Source organism: Puma concolor, chromosome B2 (assembly GCF_028749965.1).
Source record: "Puma concolor isolate L17-30 chromosome B2, mPumCon1.1.hap2, whole genome shotgun sequence".
Lineage (NCBI taxonomy): Eukaryota > Metazoa > Chordata > Mammalia > Carnivora > Felidae > Puma > Puma concolor.
Window position 1 is genome coordinate 139,949,635 of NC_141671.1, and position 24,145 is coordinate 139,973,779.

General features: G+C 39.0%; 1 long non-coding RNA gene across 1 annotated transcript in view; it reads left to right on the top strand.

The window, feature by feature from the left end:
• Nucleotides 1-7,968, top strand: part of LOC112862376 (uncharacterized) — a 155,882-nt gene extending 147,914 nt beyond the window's left edge. Inside the window, exons 7-8 of the long non-coding RNA XR_003223796.2 lie at nucleotides 4,981-5,050; nucleotides 7,761-7,968. This is a non-coding gene — a long non-coding RNA (uncharacterized LOC112862376). The remainder of the gene's footprint in view (nucleotides 1-4,980; nucleotides 5,051-7,760) is intronic.
• The last annotated feature ends 16,177 nt before the right edge of the window (nucleotides 7,969-24,145 follow it).

Here is a 24,145-nt window from a genome sequence, read left to right on the forward strand (position 1 = left end):
CTCTGCCCATCTCTCTGCTCTCTCTCTCTCTCTCTCTTTCTCTCTCTCTCAAAAATAAATAACCTTAAAAAAATAGAATATGGCCCAAGGCTGATCATTTCTGGTCAATTTTCCCAGATACACGTGTGATCTGCTCTTTACTATTCTATTTCAGAAATATTTTCCAATCATGTTTTTAAGTATTTTTCTTTTTCCATTACTTTGGTTTTCTTCTTTGAAGATTTCGAAGATATATGTGTGGTTTTCTCACTTTACATCTTCAATGTCTATCACATTTTCTTTATCAGTTTCCTATGGTAGCTATAACAATTTTTTAAAATATTTGTTACCACAAATTTTATGAATTAAAACTACACAAATTTATTGTCTTAGAGTACTGGAAGTCAGAGGTCAAGTTTGGTTGGTTTGTGTTCTATCCGGAAGCTATAAAAGAGAATCTATTTCCATGCCTTTTCCAGCCTCTGGAAGCTGTCTGGATTCTATGGCTCATGGTCCCGCATCCCTGTGACCTCTGTTTCTGTTGTCACACATCCTCTGACTCTGACTATTACCTCAGTCCTATAATTACCTTTGCGATTGTATTGTACCCATCTGAGTAATCCAGGATAATCTCCCCATTTCGACATCCTGAACTTAATCACACCTGCAGAATCCTTTTAGTAGGCAAGGCAATATTTTCACAGGTTTCTGGGATTAGGTTGGTAGGAGGCATTTTTCTGCCTCCTGCACACACATTTCTCAAGTCCTTTTTAAAAATAGTTGGGGCGCCTGGGTGGCGCAGTTGGTTAAGCGTCCGACTTCAGCCAGGTCACGATCTCGCGGTCCGTGAGTTCGAGCCCCGCATCAGGCTCTGGGCTGATGGCTCAGAGCCTGGAGCCTGTTTCCGATTCTGTGTCTCCCTCTTTCTCTGCCCCTCCCCCGTTCATGCTCTGTCTCTCTCTGTCCCAAAAATAAATAAAAACGTTGAAAAAAAAATAAAAAAAAAAAAAAATAGTTGACTTTATTTCTGTTTGATTTCCCCCTCGATTTTCTTCTTTCTTATTCCTATTTCCCTGTGTCTTTATAGTGTCTCTTTACTCCTGTGTTCTTCTTACTTAGTGTTCTTATATACTTTGTTTTCTTAATTCTTTACTGATATCTATTCTGAGCTTTTCTATTTCTCATTTGTGATGTTCTTATCAAGGCGTTAATTGTTGTCTACTATTGAAACATTACATTGCAGCCTTTATCTGCTGTGACCTCATTTTTCTAGTGAGATCTCATTGTTTATCTTAATTTGTTAAGGTCTCATTTATCTTTTGATTGTAATGATTTTGTACGATGTTAGAAAGAGTTTCTGTTCGTGTTATTCCCCATGTTTGAATGAGGAACAAAATAAGATGAGATTTCCTGGGATATTAGGAGAAGAGCCAGCCAGGGTGGCTTTCTCTGAATCACAGTCTAAGAATTTATTTCTGTTTTTACCAGCAAAGATTAAATATATACCCTCTCTGTTAGCCACTTGTTTGTTTCGCACAGCTATGTCTGGTTTAGAAAGATTTTGTGCTTCTTGTCCCTGAGGTCCATAGGCCTTGTTTTCCAAAATACTTCATTTTTCTTGGGTTTTCCTTTCTCTGAGTCCCTCAAAAATCCCTCCCTCCCACTGCCCACCTCTCTCTCTTTGATTCACATGATTCTTTCCTTGCTCAGTTTGGTTGTTTCCAGCAGAATGAGGCACTGTCTTTCTGGAGGAGGGAAGTATTTTCTGGATATTTGTGGAGTTTTATTGAATCCTCACATCCATTTTAGTTTTTTCCACCTGTGTGGCTTTGGCACTTACCTGCAACTCTGAGCCAGTGAGGACTTTTCTTCTCTCTCTTTTATTTTTTTCTATTTTTTTAATGTTTATTTAGTTTTTGAGAGAGAGAGATAGAGACAGAGCACAAGCAGGGGAGGGGCAGAGACAGAGAGGGAGACACAGAATCCAAAGCAGGCTCCAGGATCTAAGCTGTCAGCACAGAGCCCAAAGCAGGTCTTGAGCTGGAGAACAGTGAGATCATGACCTGAGCTGTAGTAGGACGCTTAAATGACTGAGCCACCCAGGCTCCCCGGGACTTTTCTTGATTTCACGTATTGTTCCCATCTTTCCCATCCCACATTTCCCCTCAGGATACATCCTTCCCTTTTGGGGAAGGTATGTATCTATGACTTTCAAGCTATTTAGTTGTCTTGAGCTTCTTGCTCCTTTTACACAGCTATCTTGTGCCTGTCCAGCCACCGCTGTGGGCTGGCTTGTTCCCAGCTTCTGTCCATTTTCTGGGTCTCTCATCCCCATTGTCTTTAGTTGTCTTTAGTTGGTGTTTCTATCCAGTTTTCTGGAGGTGTTTGGGAAGTTTAAAGCAGCTGCACGGCCGACACCATGTCACGGAAAATCCTGAGGAGCAGTTCCAAGAGAACCACTATAGTTACTGTGTTGCATAGAGTTACTAGACTCTCAGAGAATGATAAGGACGCAGGGAGAGTAATTTCTCGACCACTGCAGTAACCCACGTGATAGATGAAGATCACTTGGGTGGTGATTATCAAAGTTCAATTCTGGATGTTTTCTGAAGGCAGAGCCGTGAGATCCACTGATAGGCTGGATATTGGGTGTTAAAAAGAGGAGGTCGGATATTTTGAGGGATGTAGTTGTCATTGACTGGGATGGAGAAATCGTGGCTACAGCGGACTGAGTGTCATATTAGTCAGGTTAGGGCTAGTCTATGCTGCAGTAATAAGCCTTGAACTCTCCATTTCTTCCATAATGATTAACATGGTAACAAGCGGACTTCCTTCATCCTGTAGTCCTGCCATCAGGAGTATTTTACCTTCACTTCTGTCCGAGTTAGGGGGAAGAGAGGACCACACAGGGTGGTGACAGGTGCTGTTGCCTGCCCTTTTCTTTTCCTCGCTGCCTTTCCTTTTCTTCCACTGCTTCTTTTCCTCCTCCTTCTCCGTTTCATTTTCTTTTTGTTCCCTAGCATCGAAAGTGTCATCCATCACTTCTCTTCACATCGTATTTGCCAAAACTCAGTTACACGGACCCAACACAAATGCAGATGAGCTGCAAGATTCATTTGCTGCCCACGTGATTTTTCTTTCAGTGAATTCCTGTTTGAACACTTTACTGTGGGCTCACTGTTTTTTGTGTAGAAATTCTTTATACACTCTAGTAATTTTTTGTATGCTCTATATGTTTCAAATGTCTCCACAGTCCATTGCTTGCTTTTTAACCTTGTTTATAGTTACTTATGTCATATGAGATATATTAATTTTGTAGTGTATTTTTCTTTATGATTTGAGCTTTCTACATCCTGTTTAAGAAATTTCTTCTCGGGGGTACCTGGGTCGCTCAGTTGGTTGAGTGTCCAACTCTTGATTTGGGCTCAGGCCATGATCCCAGGTTTGTGGGACTGAGCCCTGGGTCAGGCTCTGTGCTGAGCATGGAGCCTGCTTAAGATTCTCTCTCTTTATCTCTGCCCCCTCCCCCACTCCCACTCTTCTCTCTTTCTCTCTAAAAAAAAAAAAAAAATCTTCTGGTCTTGATATCCTAAAGATATTCTCTTATATTTCTTTCAAAGAGTTTTTAAGTATTTACTTTGCTTTTTTTATACTTGCTTATTTAAATTCATTAGGTATCATATTATTTATTTTTCTACCTGACCTAATTTGTGATGCCACTTCTGTCATATATGAAGTTTCCCTTTATGTGCATATTTACTTCTTTGTTTGTCGGTTGGTTCTTATTGTTTCCAAAGCTATCTCCACTGATATACTTGTTTAGTTGCCATAGTTTCAAAATAACCCCCGATTCCTCATTTTTTTGTTTATCCTTTAATTTCTTGGTTATTTTCATATGTCGACTTTTAAATATGCATTCAAATGCAAATCAAATGCTTGTCAATTTTTAGCAAAAACCTTATTGGTACATTGACTTGAATTACACTGATTTACAGACACATTTGGAGAGACGTGAAATATATGCCATATTGGATCTTCTCTTTTGGGACATTTGTATATCTTTCTGTTTGTATTTTCTCCTCATAAGTGTTATTCATTATTAATTTGGTTATTCCTAGTCTACTTGTACATTTATTTCTACTGGAACTAGACTTTTTTATTTCATATTTTGTTTTTAGATTCCAATATTTATAGGACCATTATTTTAAATATATCTTTTTAATGTTTATTATTTTTGAGAGAGAGAGAGAGACAGAGTGCGAGACAAGGGAGAGGCGCAGAGAGAGGGAGACACAGAATCCAAAGCAGGCTCTAGTCTCTGAGCTGTCAGCACAGCCCCGATGCGGGGCTCGACCTCACAGACTGCAAGATCATGACCTGAGCCGAAGTCAGCAGCTTAACCGACTGAGACACCCAGGTGCCCCTACAGGACCATTATTTTATTGTGTATGTTGTGTATGCATGTATCTACTTGCTGAACTGTTAAAAATTTTAATATTTTATCCAAAGTATTTATTTTTTGGTAAAGAATATAATTTTTGCTAATAACTTCTTTATTAAGTTACTTTTTGTAAATAAACAACTTAGAAAAGTGCCTGATACAGTAAGGGCTTAATAAGTGTTAGATATATTGTAAGATTTTTTTGTTACTTTTTTTTTTTTTTTTTTTTTTTTGGTACACAAATGTATTATCTGCAAACAATGACACATTTTTCTGTTTTACTTCATATTTATATTTCATTTGTTTTTTCTTTTTATTGTGTTAGCTTGGAGCATCATAAGTGATAGTGGAAATGCACATATATTTCAATATGAGATGACTTTTGCTACCATGGCTGGAAAATTCTTTTATCTGGTTAAGGGAATCACCTTTTATTTCTTGTTGTTAAGAGCTTTGAAACAATCATGAATACAAGCTGATTTTTATAGAATGTTACTTTGCATCTATTGAAATAATGTTTCTCTTCCTTTGGTATGTTAATATACAACTTTCACTTCCAGACACTGTAGTGCAGGAAGGTACCCTCAAGCAGGGTGGAGCGGAGCTGGAATTCGTGTTGTGTGAGCCTGTGTAAGTTCTCTCCCTGGTTCACCCCTTTGGCTTTTCAACATTCACCTCTTCATCTTTTGATATTTAAAGTTCCACATAACCTCATAGTAACTTCAAAGTGCTGCTGTCTAACATAATGGATCCATTCCTGCACAAACAAAAACAACCTTCTCTCTGAAAGCAACAGCATAAAGTCTCATCAGTTTCTGCATTAACTTCTGATTTATGTTCATTCTTCTTTTAGTTCGTAACTCAGCAGCATCTTGATATCCTATAATCTCTGCACTAAGATATCATTACCCACACATCCTGTATAATATCACTGGTGAGAGTGGAGAGTGGAAAGAAAAAACAGAATCCGATACAAATACAAATATAATAGTACGATGGAAAAATGTGGGTGATCACTAGCCCTCGTTTATAAACCTGTTCACAAGGTCATATATGATATATAATAATTTCTTTCTTAACTGCTCATTTTACATGTCCTTTGCTTTTAACCAATACCTTCACTGGATGGTTTCTTTAGTTGACGGGTGACTTGAACTTTGTTCCTGGGAGATTGAACTCTTGATGATCCTGCTTGTACTAGGTTGCTGAATTATTTCTTTCTCTTGTTCAACCACGTGTGGGTGCAATAGGAGGGATCCAGCAGGATTCCCTAAGTAAAATGCATACTTCTCCTTGTCCCCAACCATACATCAGCACTCTGATCTCCCTCTGATAGTAAGAATCACACACCTGAGACAACACAACAATGAATATGTTGCTCGAAATTTTTCCCACCCGGAGGATGAGTTTTCATTCCCACTGTCCTTCAGGACCACCGTTAGTGGAAAACGTAGAGCCACAATAATCCAATTTTGTGTGACGTCAGGATATCGTGAGGAACCATCTGTAAACCAGGCTTAGGGTTTTTCCTTCTCAGTTTTCAAGTCAGAGGGAATTCTGAATGAGACCCAGGTGTTTGTGAGGCTAAGTGATGTGTAGCAGAACAGGCATCCTGGGATGTGAATCCCCCGCCATGTTACTAACTGTGTCCTTGGGACCTGTCTATGCCTGATAAAGTATAGACATCTTCCGCTTGGCATGTCTGTTGGGCATGACTTTCTTCAGCTGGTGGGTCAGATGTCACTCACTTGATGATGTTCTGCTCGGGTCTCTTGATTACTTGGTGTCCCATATTCATGTGGTCAGTCTCTATCAGAGCTTAGCAGCAAGCCCCAAACTGTTTCTCAAAAAGTGAACAGTTACTTGTTAGGAGGGGCATGGTTTTGCCCGTTGTGATTTTTACATTTAAGGCCTACGGTAAGATTGGTTCAGCAATCTGTTCAGTCACAGATAATCTGAGTACTGTCGGATCCATGATTGCCGTAGGTTAAAGATGGCTGTATATTTTTTACTACACTTCCTGAAAAGTGTTCTAATCCTTTACCCTTGAATCTGTAACTTGCTTGATCAATAACCTATGACGGAAGTGACACACAGCCTACTCTGAGCTTTGCCTCTTGGAGGCCTCACAGATTCTACTTGGAACCCTGAGCAGGCATACATGAAATTTGGCCACCCCAGATCTGCCATGCTGTGGGGGAAGCTCAGGCTACATAGAATGATTCTATAAAGAGGCCGCATGGAGAGATCACCTGGCGAGTCCTCAGATGTTCTAATCCCCCAGCCATTCCAGGCATGTCAGCTTAGGCCTGGACATTGAAGAAGAGAGATGCGTTATCTCTATGGAGTCCTGCTCAAATTTTACATGTGTGAGTTAAATAAACGATCGCTGTGATTGTACAAATTTGACTTGGGATGGTTGGTTATGCCATAATAGGTTAATGGACAATGACGCGTAAAGACCATTTAGAAGCCTGACCAGAAGCCTGACCCAGCTGAATCCAGTTCTAGGGTTTTCATCTGCACTGACCCCACTCCACATGGCCAGCTCTATGGGTTACTTGGCAAACGTAGCAGGGAAGGCCACCAAATTGCAGTGCCTGTTTCTTCCAAAGTCCAAAGAGGCCACCAACGGTTGGGACTCTCTTAGTGGTAGGAGATAAAAGATAAAAGCAGCATGTATTGCATTTTGGACCCAAAAGAAGTATTGTAAACATTGGACACCTAGAAACCTGTGGTGGCAGATCCCTAAATTTTCCTAGACTTTATCATGTATCCTCTGGCATGCGTATCTCTTTCTGAGCTATTGAGGGGGTATATGCTTCTTCCTCCCATCAGCTGATGTCATAACTAGAGAGGACCACGGTGATTTTCATCGCCATTATGTTGTTACTATTTAATGTTAATTCAGCCTTCACTAAGGACAGAGGTCTAGGACAATTCCCTTTTCTGAACTAAATCCAGAGGGAAGCCTGAGGCAGCACAGCTTTTAATTCAATTTATTTATTTATTTATTTTTAGCCTCTCCAGCTCAGCCTCCCGAACACACAGTCTCATTGTTTTTTTAAATTTAAAATTTTGGGGTGCCTGGGTGGCGCAGTCGGTTAAGCGTCCGACTTCAGCCAGGTCACGATCTCGCGGTCTGGGAGTTCGAGCCCCGCATCAGGCTCTGGGCTGATGGCTCAGAGCCTGGAGCCTGTTTCCGATTCTGTGTCTCCCTCTCTCTCTGCCCCTCCCCCGTTCATGCTCTGTCTCTCTCTGTCCCAAAAATAAAATAAACTTTGAAAAAAAAAATTTAAATTTAAAATTTTTTAGGTTTTTTTTCTTAATTTAATTCTAGGGTCGCCTGGGTGGCTCCGTTGGTTAAGTATACGACTTCGGCTCCAGTCATGATCTCACGGTTTGTGAGTTTGAGCCCCGCGTTGGGCTCTGTGCTCACAGCTCAGAGCCTGGAGCCTGCTTCGGATTCTGTGTCTCCCTCATTCTCTGCCTCTCCCCTACTCATGCTCTGTCTCCCTCTCCCACTCTCAAAAAAATAAACATGAAAATTTTTTAAAAATTTAATTCCAGTGTCTCTACCATACAGGGTTATATTAATTTCAGGTGTACACTATTAATTCCATTTTTAATGATTATCAGGCATTTGTTTAGTGTTCCCTGGGCCATTCTTCTCTGAGTTTTGAGGTCACTGACTCTGCTAGAGGATCAGATTAATAAGGTTTTGTTAAAACTGCAGACTTATTTTAACTGTGCGCTGAAGAATTAAGAGAGCCGTTTATGCTCAATGGAGATGCAAGAATCTGAAAAAAGTTATGTTGAGACACCGTGAAGAGCTGAGAAACCTGCCGCTGTGACTAAGCAACCATCTCAAGCGAGAATCACCACCAAGACCAACGTGAGATTTTTCTTTTGGGTCCCAGGAAGTCTGGATTCCTAGTGGAAGTATCACATTTCCTGTCCTGATGGGAAAGGAACGTTGACACATTTTTCATTTATATTTATATTTATTATTATTATTATTTTAGAGAGTCATTGCAAGAGCGGGGAAGGGGCAGAGAGAGAGATAATCTTTTTTTTTTTAATGTGTGTGTGAGAGAGAGAGAGAGAGAGAGAGAGAGAGAGGAGAGACAGGAGAGCATGCGCACAAGCGGGGGAGGGCAGAGAGAAGGAGACAGAGAATCCGAAGCAGGTTCCGAGCCATCACCGCAGAGCATGAGGGGCTGGACCCCCACCAACCCTGACCTGAGCAGAAGTCTGAGGCTTGACCAACTGAGCCACACAGCCGCCCCAAGAGAGTGAATCTTAAGCAGGTTCCATGCTCATTGTAGCCCAATGCAAGACTCCATCCTACACCCTGGGATCATGACCCGAGCCGAAATCAAGAGTTGGATGCTCAGCCGACTGAGCCACCCGGGAGCCGACTTTATTTATATTTTAAAGAGGGGGGAGGGGGTTCTTTCCAAGAAGCTGGAGAAGCTGGATGAAAACAAATCCTTGAATAGTAGGTCCAGGAGTATTTATATGAAATATCAAATAATAAAATTAAATAGGATACAGTAAAAGATATAGCTTAGCACATTCATTACCACTCATGTTGTATCTAAAAAACCCCAACAATACATTTAGGTACATTCCTGTTCAATATACCTATGCCCATTTATCAAGAGAAGATACAAGTATCTGTGTATGATGGATGCTTAGAAACAGCATTATTCTGACTTTCTTTATGGCCAGTGAGAACTCCAGGAGATGTCCTATGATTGATCAAAAAAAAAAAAAAAAAATCCAAGCACTCCTCTTTGCAGAGAATGGTTTAGACATTTAGCAGTCAGCCCACTCCTTATCACAGCCACTTGCTGTCAGATATGCTTTTGAAGGATGTGTGGTGTGTGTGTGTGTGTGTGTGTGTGTGTGTGTGCACGCATAACCACATATTCCTTACGATTTCTCCGATACCCACCGCACTTGGCTGAGGAGCAGAATCCCTTTATCACTTAAACGCTTTCTTCTTTGCAGCTAGCAGGCAGTAAATTATGAAGAGCTCTTGCTTGAGAGGTTCCTGCTTTTGCTCTGCAGGGCTTGTGGTCACACTTCACAGAAAGAATTGAGATGGAGCTTCCTGGCTGCGAACACCCTTTCCTGAGTGTCAGTTAGAGGTCAATTAGGTGTTACAGTTCTCCTGGGCACAGTTAGGTACATTCCACTCTGCTTCATGAGCTCAGACTTTAAAAGAACCCAAAGAGCTGGTTGTAGATTGTTTTGTCATTCCTTTTGGTGGAGGAGGTCCCTCAGATCCAGACGTGATTTAACCATTTCTTTTAGGCAAACATTACTCAAAGTTCATGTTTTTTGTGGTTGTTTATTTACATTGTTGTTAATAAGACCATACCTGTTATCCAGGGACTCAAAAGTTTGTGTAGCCTCAAGACATCTTTCTCCTCTTTTGTAGAAATAAGGCTGGTTGACACAAAATCACGATGCTTGCCCCTATTTTATTCTTTAGGTCACCTATTTATGCTTATTTTTTTTCTTTATGGTGAATGTGCTCTCAGTTACTTCCCCTTATTCCTTGAAGAATTGTTCGTCAAGGGCATTATTAAGATCCCCTGGACAAGGAATGCTTACAACCTACTGATAACTGATTATGTTTTAGACTATTCTGTTAGCAGTTAAGACTCCCTCGCCCCTTTTTTGAAGTTAGAGCTGTTCAAGAATCCCTCCCGCTGTTACTCCAGTGACTTGTGTGTGAGTGTGTTTTGGAAAATGAGATTTTTCTCTGTGTGTTTTGCAGGATTAGTATCAGTTTGATCCTCCAGAAGGAGACAGAAATGAAGCAGCCCACTCCTGTTTCCGTATCGCAGACATACATCCTTTTCACATCTTCAGCCTATTTCCATGCTTCTGAGTGGGAGACGTTTGTTGGTGAGCATGTCTGTGGGAAACAGATAAGAGAAAAAAACTTAAAGTGGCGATCCTTTGTCTAAGTGACGCTCATTTTAAGAAGAAAAAACAGAACAGCTTCCATTGCTCCTTATTTTAGACTGTTTCTTAAACTGAAGTATAGGTGACACCAAAAGTTATGCTAGTTACATAGTGATTTGACAACTCCATACATTAATTCTAGAATATTTAATAGAATGATATTGAAAGGAGAAATATTTGTGTAAGTCTTTGAACTATTGAATATAATTTAGTCATAGTGTATTTATACATGAGTTATTTTTCTCTCTATACTAGTATGAATTATTAAATTAGGAAATACCAAACTGATATATACTTTTATGAAGAATAAATTATGAAAATAAAAAATTCTTTGGAAGGAGTTTTACCTATTAGGAACAGGTAATCTGCATGTCAAACAATGTACAGAATTTAATACATTTAATGCTTTAAAACCACTGGATGTCTAACTTATGGCTTAATTACCAACTACTATACATATCATACTTTTAGAGCACTGCACTTATGTTTAAAGTATGATAATTAATTCTTGTCATGTCCAACAGCTCTTAAAAATTAAATGCCTATTTTTAACAATTTGACAATAAATTTCATATATAAATAAAAAAAAATTAAATGCCAAGTTTTACACTTTGAGAAGAATAAAATAATAATATGAAAACAGGCACGAGCTTGAACAAGGACTAAATATTAAGATAGACAAATGTTTTTATTTGTATCTTACAGAGTCATGTGGATCAGATGATATTCGTAAGGTATTTTAAAGCAGAGCTACATTTTTAATAAGCAGGCATGTACTTGATCAAGAAGGCAATACACAGAGAAAGTAATTTATATAATCTTTTAAAGAGTCTCTCATAGAACTAGAAGAGTGTTTTAGATTATTTAAATTAGATGAATAAGAAGTTTTTATTAAATTGCTTAGCAGGGGTACCCGGGTGGTTCGATCTGTTAAGCATCTGACTCTTGATCTCGGCTCAGGTTATGATTTCCGGTTCGTAAGATCAAGCCCCCAGTTGGGCTCTGCACTGACAGCATGGGGCCTGCTTGGGATTCTCTCCTTCCCTCTCTCCCTGCCATCCCCTGCTCTCTTTCGTTAAAAAAATAGAGCTTCGTAATATCTGGACATTGACTGTATTCTCTGCTGCTACCAGTTTGGTTTGGAATGCTCCATGAATATTTGCACCTAGAAAAATTAAAACAGGGCCCCCTGGGTGGCTCAGTCTGTTAAGCCTCTGAATCTTAATTTTGGCTTAGGTCATGATCTCATGGTATGTGAGTTTGAACCCTGAATGGAGTTACGTGTTGACGCCATGGGGCCTGCTTGGGATTCTCTGTCTCCCTCTCTCTCTGCCCCTCCCCTGCTTTCTTTCTATCTCTCTGTCTCTAAAAATAAGTAAATAAACATCAAGAAATATTAAAATCATACATTTTCATCAAAACATTGTTGAATTTAGCTCTAGAACGTATTACAAATGGAAAAAAATGCAAATAAATTTATTCTTTCCTATAAAGAAAATTTAAAAAATTGATCTAAGGATACAAAGTTTTAAAGATCACTTTAGAAAATAAAAGACCCGAAATGAGCATTTAGAAACAGAAATGCTAACACTTTTACTTAATGTGGCTTTTACAAATAAATCGGCATTAGTCATTAGGGAATTGTAGATCAAAATCATAATGAAACACTACACCAAATAGGATGAGTAAATAATAGTAAATAAATAGACTAACAAGCATTGATAAGTATATAAAGAAATTGGAACCCACATACATTGTTAATGGGAATAAAAAATGAGGCAGCCACTATGGAAACATTTGATGGTTCCCAAAAAGTTAAATATAGAATTATCAAATGACCCAGCAATTCCACTTGTGTGTATATACCCCAAAGATTTGAAAACAAGGGCTCAGAAACTCGTATGACAACATAATTTGCAGCATTATTCACAAAAGCCAGAAGGTGGAAACAGGCCAAGTGTCTCTTAATAGATGAATGGGTAAACAAAATTTTAGTACATACATAGGGTGGAATATTATCCAGTCATAAAAATGAATGAAATTTTGATACATTCTGCAACATGGGTGAATCTTGGAAACATTATACTAAGTGAAATAAACCAGACCCAAAATGACAAAATATTGTCTGATTCCATTTATATGAAATATCTAGATTGGGCAACTGCATAGAGACAGAAAGTAGATTAGAAGTTACTAGGGGTTGGAGGAGGAAAGCATAGGGATTATTGTTTAATGAGTACTATATGGAGTGACAGAAAAGTTCTGGGAACAGTAGATAGTGGTGATGGTTACACAACATTGTGAAAGTAATTAATGCCACTGAACTGTACGTTTAAAAATGGTTAGAATGGCGAATATTATGCTATATTTTACTACTATATATATGCATATATATATATATTCTACCTTTATGTTTACAATGTTTCTGTAAATGTTAATTTTTATTTACTATTTATTTATTTTTAATTTTCTTATGTTTATTTATTTTTGAGAGACAGACAGTGCGAGCCAGGGAGGGGCAGAGAGAGAGGGAGAAACAGAATCCGAAACAGGCTCCAGGCTCTGAGCTGTCCACACAGAACCTGACAGGAGGCTGGAACCCACAAACTGTGAGATCAATGCCTGAGCCAGTCATCAGTTGGACACCTAACCAACTGAACCACCTAGACACCTCACTGTAAATGTTAATTTTTTTGGGGCGCCTGGGTGGCACAGTCGGTTAAGCGTCCGACTTTAGCCAGGTCACGATCTCGCGGTCCGGGAGTTCGAGCCCCGCGTCAGGCTCTGGGCTGATGGCTCAGAGCCTGGAGCCTGTTTCCGATTCTGTGTCTCCCTCTCTCTCTGCCCCTCCCCCGTTCATGCTCTGTCTCTCTCTGTCCCAAAAATAAATAAACGTTGAAAAAAAATTTAAATGTTAATTTTTTTAACTTTATTTTTTATTTTTTAAAATTTACATCCAAATTAGTTAGTATATACTGAAGCAATGATTTCAGTCGATTCCTTAATGCCCCTTACCAATTTAGCCCATCCCCCCCACCCACAACTCCTCCAGCAACCCTGTTTGTTCTCCATATTTATGTCTCTTCTGTTTTGTCCCCCTCCCTGTTTTTATATTATTGTTGTTTCCCTTCCCTTATGTTCATCTGTTTTGTCTCTTAAAGTTCTCATATGAGTGAAGTCATATGATATTTGTCTTTCTCTGACTGACTAATTTCACTTAGCATAATACCCTCCGGTTCCATCCATGTAGTTGCAAATGGCAAGATTTCATTCTTTTTGATTGCCGAGTAATACTCCATTGTGTAATACTCCATTGTGTATGTTTGTATATATATATATATATATATATATATATATATATATATATATATTCCACATTTTCTTTATCCATTCATCCATTGATGGACACTTGGGCTCTTTCCATACTTTGGAAATTATTGATAGTGCTGCTATAAACATGGGGTGCATGTATCACTTCAAAACAGCACACCTGTATCCCTTGGATAAACACCTAGTAGTGCAATTGCTGGGTCATAGGGTAGTTCTATTTTTAGTTTTTGAGGAACCTCCATACTGTTTTCCAGGATGGCTGCACCAGTTTGCATTCCCACCAACAATGCAAAAGAGATCCTCTTTCTCTGCATCCTCACCAAGATCTGTTGTTGCCTGAATTGTTAACGTTAGCCATTCTGACAGGTGTGAGGTGGTATCTCATTGTGATTTTGATTTGTATTTTCCTGATGATGAGATTATGAGTGATGTGGAGCCTTTTTTCATGTGTCAGTTGGCCATCTGGATGTCTTCTTTGGAGAAGTGTCTTTTCATGTCTTTTGCCCATTTCTTCACTGGATTATTTGTTTTTTGGGTGTTGAGTTTGATAAGTTCTTTATAGATTTTGGATACTAACCCTTTATCTGATAGGTCATTTGCAAATATCTTCTCCCATTCTGTCGGTTGCCTTTTCACTTTGCTGATTGTTTCCTTCGCTGTGCAGAATACTTTTATTTTGATGAGGTCCCAATAGTTCATTTTTGCTTTTGTTTCCCTTGCCTCTGGAGACGTGCTGAGTAAGAAATTGCTGCGGGCAAGATCAAAGAGGTTTTTGCCTGCTTTCTCCTCGAGGATTTTGATGGCTTCCTATCTTACATTGAAGTCTTTCATCCATTTTGAGTTTCTTTTTGTGTCTGGTGTAAGAAAGTGGTCCAGGTTCATTCTTCTGCATGTCGTTGTCCAGTTTGCCCAGCACCACTTGCTGAAGAGACTGTCCTTATTCCATTGGATATTGTTTCCTGCTTTGTCAAAGATTAGTTGGCCATATGTTTGTGGGTCCATTTCTGGGTTCTCTATTCTGTTCCATTGATCTGAGTGTCTGTTCTTGTGCCAGTACCATACTGTCTTGATGGTTACAGCTTTGTAGTATAGTTTGAAGTCTGGGATTGTGATGCCTCCTGCTTTGGTTTTCTTTTTGAAGACTGCTTTGGTTATTTGGGGTCTTTTCTGGTTCCATACAAATTTTAGGATTGTTTGTGCTAGCTCTGTGAAGAATGCTGGTGTTACTTTGATAGGGATCGCGTTGTATATGTAGATTGCTTTGGGTAGTATTGACATTTTAACAATATTTGTTCTTCCTATCCAGGAGCATGGAATCATTTTTCCATTTTTTTGTGTGTGTCTTCTTCAATTTCTTTCATAAGCTTTCTATAGTTTTCAGTGTATAGATTTTCCACCTCTTTGGTTAGATTTATTCCTAGGTATTTTATGTTTTTTTTGTGCCACTGTAAATGGGATCGATTCCTTGATTTCTCTTTCTTTCTGTTGCTTCATTGTTGGTGTATAGGAACGCAACCAATTTCTGTGCACTGATTTTATATCCTGCAACTTTGCTGAATTCATGAATCAGTTCTAGCAGTTTTTTGGTGGAATCTTTTGGGTTTTCCATATAGAGTATCATGTCATCTGTGAAGAGTGAAAGTTTGACCTCCTCCTGGCTGATTTGGATGCCTTTTATTTCTTTGTGCTGTCTGATTGCAGAGGCTAAGACTTCCAGTACTCTGTTGAATAACAGTGACGAGAGTGAACATCCCTGTCTTGTTCCTGACCTTAGGGGGAAAGCTCTCAGTTTTTCCCCATTGAGGATATGATATTAGCATTGGGTCGCTTGTATATGGCTGTTATCATCTCGAGGTATGCTCCTTCTATCCTTATGTTCTTGAGGGTTTTTATCAAGAAAGGATGCTGTATTTTGTCAAATGCTTTCCTGCATCTATTGAGAGGATATTATGGTTCTTGTCCTTTTTTTTCTTGATGTGATGAATCACGTTAATTGTTTTCTGGATATTGAACCAGCCCTGCATCCCAGGTATAAATCCCACTTGGTCGTGGTGAATAATTTTTTTTAATGTATTGTTGGAGCTGGTTGGCTAATATCTTGTTGAGGATTTTTGCATCCATGTTCATTGGGGAAATTTGTCTATAGTTTCCTTTTTAGTGGGGTTTCTGTCTGGTTTTGGAATCAAGGTAATGCTGGCTTCATAGAAAGAGTTTGGAAGTTTTCCTTCCATTTCTATTTTTTGGAACAGCTTCAAGAGAATAAGTGATAACTCTTCCTTAAATGTTTGGTAGAATTCCCCTGGAAAGCCATCTGGCCCTGGACTCTTGTCTTTTGGCAGATTTTTGATTACTAATTCGATTTCCTTACAGGTTATGGGTCTGTTCAAATATTCTGTTTCTTCCTGTTTCAGTTTTGGTAGTGCGTATGTTTCTAGGAATTTGTCCGTTTCTTCCAGATAGCCCATTTTATTGGCATATAATTGCTCATAATATTCTCTTATTATTGTTTTCATTTCTGCTCTGTTGGTTGTGATATCTCCTCTTTCACTCTTGATTTTATTTATTTGGGTCCTTTCCTTTTTCTTTTTGATCAAACTGGCTAGTGATTTATCAATTTTGTTAATTCTTTCAAAGAACCAGCTTCTGGTTTCATTGATCTGTTCTACTGTTTTTTTTTTTTTGTTTGTTTGTTTGTTTGTTTGTTTCGATGGCATTAATTTCTGCTCTAATCTTTATTATTTCCTGTCTTCTGCTGGTTTTGGGTTTTATTTGCTGTTCTTTTTCCAGCTTCTTAAGGTGTAAGGTTAGGTTGTGTCTCTGAGATCTTTCTTCCTTCTTTAGGAAGGCCTGGATTGCTATATACCTTCTTCTTATGACTGCCTTTACTGTGTCCCAGAGGTTTTGGGTTGTGGTGCCATCATTCTCATTGACTTCCATATACTTTTTAATTTCTTCTTTAACTGCTTGGTTAGCCCATTCATTCTCTTTTTTTTAAAAAAAATTTTTTTTAACATTTATTTATTTTTGAGACAGAGAGAGACAGAGCATGAATGGGGGAGGGTCAGAGAGAGGGAGACACAGAATCCAAAACAGGCTCCAGGCTTGAGCTGTCAGCACAGAGCCCGACGCGGGGCTCGAACTCACGGACTGCGAGATCATGACCTGAGCCGAAGTCAGCCGCTTAACCGACTGAGCCACCCAGGCACCCCAGCCCATTTATTCTTTAGTAGGATGTTCTTCAGTCTACAAGTATTTGTTACCTTTCCAAATTTTTTCTTGTGGTTGATTTCGAGTTTCATAGCATTGTGTTTTGAAAATATGCATGGTATGATCTCGATCTTTTTGTACTTACTTTAGGGCTGATTTGTGTCCCAGCCCTAGAATATGGTCTATTCTGGAGAACACTCCCTGTGCACTGAAGAAGAATGTATATTCTGCTGCTTTAGGTTGAAATGTTCTGAATATATCTGTTAAGTCCATGTGGTCCAATGTGTCATTCAAAGCCATTGTTTCCCTATTGATTTTTTGATTAGATGATCTGTCCATTGTTGTGAGTGGGGTGTTGAAGTCTCCTACTATTATGGTATTACTATGGATGAATTTCTTTATGTTTGTGATTAATTGATTTATATATTTGGGTTCTCCCACATTTGGCACATAAATGTTTACAATTGTTAGGTCTTCTTGGTGGATAGAGCCCTTGATTATGATATAATGCCCTTCTGCATTTCTTGATACAGTCTTTATTTTAAAGTCTAGATTGTCTGATAGAAGTATGGCTACTCCAGCTTTCTTTAGTTGACCATTAGCATGATGGATGGTTCTCTATCCCCTTATTTTCAATCTGAAGGTGTCTTTAGGTCTAAAGTGGGTCTCTTGTAAACAGCATATAGATGGGTCTTGTTTTCTTATCCATTCTGTTACCCTATGTCATTTGATTGGAGCATTGAGCCCATTGAGGTTTAGAGTGAGTACTGAAAGATTTGAATTCATTGCCTGTAGAGTTGGAGTTTCTGGTGGTGTTCTCTGGTCCTTTCTAATTTTTTTGTTGCTTTTGGTATTTATATATATATATATATATATATATATATATATATATATATATATTTTTTTTTTTTTTTTTTTCATCTTTTGTCCCCTCAGAGAGTCCCCCTTAATATTTCTTGCAGGGCTGGTTTAGTGGTCTCAAACTCCTTTAATTTTTGTCTGTCTGGGAAACTTTTTATCTCCTCTTCTATTTTGAATGACAGCCTTGCTGGATAAAGAATTCTTGGCTGCATATTTTTCTGATTCAGCACACTGAATATATCCTGCCACTCCTTTCTGGCCTGCCAGGTTTCTGTGGATAGGTCTGCTGCAAACCTGATCTGTCTTCCCTTGTAAGTTAGGGCCTTTTTTTTCCCTTGCTGTTTTCATGATTCTCTCCTTGCCTGAGTATTTTGTGAATTTGACTATGATATGCCTTGTTGGTATGGTCAGTTTTTGTTGAATCTAATGGGGGTCCTCTATGCTTCCTGGATTTTGATGTCTGTGTCTTTACCTAGGTTAGGAAAATTTTCCGCTATGATTTGCTCACATAACCCTTCTACCCCTATTTCCCTCTCTTCCTCCTCTGGGACCCCTATGATTCTGATGTTGTTCCTTTTTAATGAGTCACTAATTTATCTAATTCTTAAATTGTGCTCTTTTGCCTTAACCTCCCTTTTTTTTCTGCTTCATTGTTCTCTATAAGTTTGTCCTCTATATCACTGATTCTCTGTTCTGCCTCACCCATTCTTGCTGTCACTGCATCCATCCGTGATTGCAGCTCAGTTATAGCATTTTTAATTTCATTCTATTTTTTACTTCTTTTATCTCTGCAGAAAGGGATTCTAATCTATTTTCGACTCCAGCCAGTATTCTTATTATCATGATTCTAAATTCTGGTTCAGACATCTTGCTTGTGTCTGTGTTGGTTAAATCCCTGGCTGTCGTTTCTTCATGCTCTTTTTTTTGGGGGTGAATTCCTTTGTTTTGTCATTTTGAAGGGAGAAAAGGAATTAATGTGGTAGAAAAACTGAAATTAAAAAAATTAAAATTAAAAAATATTTAAAAATTAAAAACACACCCACACAAAAATCGAATAGATGATGCTAGATCCTAGGTGTGTTTTGGTCTGGGTGTAGACAGTGGTTTGACAGATTAGAGAAACAAACAAAACAAAAGGTGGGGGGGAAAAAAAAAGGAAATCGTGTGACAATTTGAAAAAATGAATATGCTAAAGTAGACTAAAATACACAAAAGTAGAGAATATAGTAGAAAAAATTATAGAAAAATATTTTAAATAAAAACTAAAAAGAAATATGAATTTTTTCATTTTCTGTATTTAAGAAAAAAGAAAAAAATGAAAAAGAGGAAACAGATAAAAAAAGAAAAAAGGAAAAGACAAAAAAAAAGAAATCGTTTGAAAATTTGAAAAAGTGAATACACTGTAGTAGACTGAAACAAAATGATGGGAGTAAGATAGAATTTTGAAAAATTTACATAAAGCAAAAAATATAGTAATAAAAATTGAATAAAAATATTTTTAAAAGAAATTGAAAGTAAAAATGAAGTTTTTCTCTTTCTGGATTCAAGAAAAAGAAATGAAAAAGAGAAAAAAGAAAAAGAATAAAAGGAAATTGTTTGAAAATTTGAAAAGGTGAGTACACTGAATTAGACTAAAATAAAATGATGGAAGTAAAGTAGAATTTGCAAACATTTACACAAAAGTAAAAAATACAGTAATAAAAATTAAAGACAGATATTTTAAATAAAAATTGAAAATACAAATGAGTGTTTTCTCTTCCTGTATTCAAGAAAAAGAAAAGAATTGTAAAAGGGAGAAAGAGAGAAAAAAAAATTGAATAGATGAACCTGCCAGCAGTTTGAAGTAGGACTGAAATTGCTTTGTTTTCCCCTAAAGGTCAGTCCCTGTAGCTCTTTATAGTCCATAGATTAAGCCGTCAGTGAGGTTTGTGTTCTTGAAGAGCGAAGTTGGCCCGGTTGGGCAGGGCTCGGTGTCACAACTCCGCTGTCCCCTAGATGGCGCTGCTAGCCTACTGGGGCGGATTGTTGCGGTGCTCGTGGGAGCGCTTGCGCAGGCGCGGCTGCGGTGAAAAATGGCACCACCCAGCCACCCAGTCTGTTCGCCCAGATCAGCAGTGGCGCACCGTTCCTCCGTCTTCAGCTCTCGTCCACTCCCCGCTTTTCTGCTCCCTGTGATCAGGCCCCAGGCAATACCTCTCTCCCGAGTTTTGTCTCAGATGCAGCTGTTTTCCCAGGCCCCTCACTCCCAAAGGACTGCGGCTTTGACCGGCTCCGCCCCTCTGCAGGAGCGTCTCGCTGAGCAATGGCCAAATGCCGACTGCACCCAGGAAGGCCCGCTAGATCCTGCTGTTGCCGGTGCCCTGAGACTGCAGCCAGTGCCAGCCCACCGCCACCCCCCCCCCCCGCCCCAAAATCATGCGACAGTGTAGCTTCAGCGTTTCAGGGACCATGGAAAATTGCAACACACCTCTGACACCAGGCTTCACCCTCAACAACCTTGCCCCAGCACCAGCGAATGTGGCTGCCTTCTGAGGTCTGCTGGGACCAGGTGGCTTCAACAGTCTCTACCAAATGTCCTTCCAGCAATGGAACCGCTTTTTCCCGTGTGGCCGGAGAATCTCCCGGAACCCACTCTGTTCCTGGGGATTCGCCCTTCCCACCAGAGCACTGCCAGGTATGGAACTGTGGAGTTGCAGCCTTTGCGCTCCCCTTGTTTACAGTCTTAATGGAATTTAAACCCTCTCCTTTCTCCTTTCTCCATTTTTAGTTTAGTCCCTGTGGCTATTTCCAATTTTCCACTTTCTCTCCAGCTGCTTTGGGGAGGAGTGCTTTTCCCGTATTCTTCCCACCCCCCATCCCCCCCGACTACCCCCCCCCCCCCCCCGCCAGTCTCTGTCCTCTCTCCGCCTGCAAAAGCAGCTCCCTGCATGCCACTGGCTTCTCTCTCCCCAAGTTCACCTCTGAGCGCCGCGTACCTGCTGAATTCTGTGGTTCAGGTTGTGCAGATTGTTGTGTTACTCCTCCAATCAGTTTTCTAGGTGTGTAGGATGGTTTAGTGTTGGTCTGGCTGTATTTCATGGACGCGAGACACACAAAAAACTTCCATGCTGTTCCACCATCTTGGCTCTCCTCCTATTACTATTATTATTAATCTGTCGATGTGCTTACCATCGACAAGTGGCTTAAACAGAGCCACTTTCTTTCCTGCTTCTAACGTATTATACTGAAGAGTTATGTAGAAATGCAGGTTATTATAAATCCACAACTAGTATCAACTCTGCTAAACTTATCCTCATTTCTATCTTCTACTTATTGGACAATCAATGTAAATAGAGCAGGACAAGAGGAAGGTCTTAAATTTTAGGAGGATTTCATGTTATAACCCTGAAGACTTGATTTTAATAAAAATCATTTGCTTTGTACATACTTGTATGCTTTCCAGAGAAGAGACTCAAATAAGGCTACTAAAATGTATACATGTCTTTTTGTAACACGAAGATTTCTGAAATGATTCACTTGGTTTTCGACATCTGTTGTCACTTTTTAAAAATGTTTATCTATTTTGAGAGAGAGAGAGAGAGAAATAGAGCATTAGTGGGTGAGGGGCAGAGAGAGAAAGACTGAGAGAGAGAATCCCAAGCAGGCTCCACACAGTCAGCACAGAGCCTGGCATGGGGCTCAATCCTGCAAACTGTGAGATCATGACCTGAGCTAAGATTAAGAATCGGATGCTAACCTGAGCCACCCAGGTGCCGCATCTGTTGTCATTTTTAGCTTTCTCCTTCCAGAGTAGGTCTCTTCTACTAACTGTGAGATCTGTAGAGACATTGAAGGCTGCTAAGATTTCCCCGGTGTACTTTTTAGAAAAGAGGCAGTCTCTTTTGGTTATCACAAAAATATGTGGCCTAACTTTGCCTAATACAGTTGGTCCTTGAACAACATGGGTTTGAACTTAGCAGGTTCACCTTATGTGAAGCACCACTTAGCACCGCTTATGTGTGGAGTTTTTCAATAAATACAGCACTGGAAATGTATTTCTCTTCCTTATGACTTTCTTAATAACATTTTCTTTTCTATAGCTTACTTTATTGTAAGAATACAGTATACAATATATATCACATCCACAATATGTGTTAATCAACGGTTTATATTATCGACAAAGCTTTCTGTCAACAGTAGGCTATTAGGTGGTTAAGTTCAAAAGTTATACACAGATTTTTGAGTATGTATTGCAGGGGTTGGCCCCCCTAACTCCCACATCATTCAAGGGTCAGAATCCTATTACAATATGGCACTGACTGTGTTCTCTGTTCTTAAGCCTCAGTTCCCCCAAAAGGGATCGGTTACTTCACTTTCTGTTCTTTTGCACGGCACCCTAAGGAAATAGGGTTGGTCTCTGTTCTCAAGTAGTATTTTATTTATAAAATTTGTATTCGTGATTTATGTAGATAGTATTATAATTTTTGGATTATTTAAAAATTAATCCATGGTCTCTTGGCTTCACTGGTTAGAACCCTTTTTTAAAAAAAATGTTTTATTTATTTTTGCGAGAGAGAGCATGAGCAGGGGAGGGGCAGAGAGAGAGGGATACAGAGGATCTGAAGCGGCTCTGTGCTGACAGCAGTGAGCCTCATGCAGGGCTTGAACTCATGAACCGTGAGATCATGACCTGAGCTGAAGTCGATGCTCAACCAACTGAGCCACCCAGCTGCCTTGAATAGGTTGCTTTTAACAGGAAACCATGCAACCTAATGAGAAGAAAGCTTTGTATGCCCATACTCTCTCTAAGTGTGCAGCAGAGTTGAAAAATATTTTTTGCTTCCTGTCTTGTGGAATGAAGCAGAAAAGAAAAAAAAAACCTGTATGGCCCAGAATAGATTGGGAATATCAGTAAAATGACCCCAGTGACTGGTAATACAAAATTGTCTTTTAAGACTGCTGGTGACTTAGTGTCCCTGCTGAGTGGCTGGAGAGTCTTTAGTGACTAGGGCTGAAAAATATTGATGGCTTCGATCATTTTGTGGAGAAAATCTGTACATATTTATAGGAGATGGCTTAGAAATTATAGTGACCTGATACATTGTTGATTTTTATGAATATTATACATTAATATAAATATCTTGTGCTGTATGTTTGTTTTGCTGGTATGCACTTGTTGAAAATAAAGCACTTAGTCACAGAAACATCCGGGCAAGAGCATGGATGACTGAGGACAAACTCATCACCATTGTTGAAATTTAAAGAGCATGGCTTCCTGATAATGAGTCATGAACATCGTATTCTTACACAAAGCGCAGAGGTCTCAACCACTTCTCTACCCTCTCGCCCATCCACTGAGTCTCAGCCCTCCCCATATTATCTGGATTAATTTACAGACTTCACTTGTAAAGAAAAAAGAAGGCCATTTATCTTTTTTTTTTTTTTTTTGCTTGCAGTAATGTTTAACAACTTTATGCATTGTATATACTTTTTACACAGAATACACTATTCATTTTACAGATGAAACGGTAAATTCATGAAATAAGAAAATCATGAGTAATAACATGGAATAGTCATTTTGGATTATTGCTCCCCCCAGAAATTCAAGAAAAAAACTGAGAAGGATCAGGCGTTTTCATTTAAGCTAAATCCTAATTATTAAGCTTGTTCATCTCAACAAAAATAAATGAAAAGCTGTTGCTACCATTTCTAAGCCACAGTTTTCATATTGATGATTAATATTTAAAATAAGATTACATGAATTCTTTTTGGATTAAATAAAATAAGAGATTGTATAAATATGTCTTTTAGAAACTCTTGCCTTAAATATGTTTTTAATTATATGGTACCTCTGGGTTTACAGTGTTCAGGCCACATGTTTAAATCAAAGAGTTTCTAGTAAAGGATTACAGCACTTATATTCCAAAGAGTGCTGGGTTTTTCTTTTCTTTTCTTTTTAAGGTTGTCACTATTTGGCCCAGTCTGAACCTTTGATGCACATATAAGGTTTCATTTCCACTTTAATGTTTTAGTTTATGATCTGTTTTGTAGATTGAGGATGGCATTCTGAGGTTGAAAATGGTGACTTTTTTTCTAGAAAGAAAAAATTCTCCAGCCTGGAGCAGCACTTGGAAATTATTTAATCACTCTGAGGATAACCTTAAAAACATCAGGTTATTTTTCAAATGGTATTCCCAGAAGTAAGCAGCCCATTTCCCATTAAGAATAACCATTGTAGGATTGACATTGCTTCAGTATCAGAAACACAAAGTCCTATTGAGCCGTGGCTACTGAGCCCGTTCCCATTAACCAATGATTTTGGAGAAATCTAAGTAGTTTTCCATGTGTTGTCTGGTGCTGGGAAGG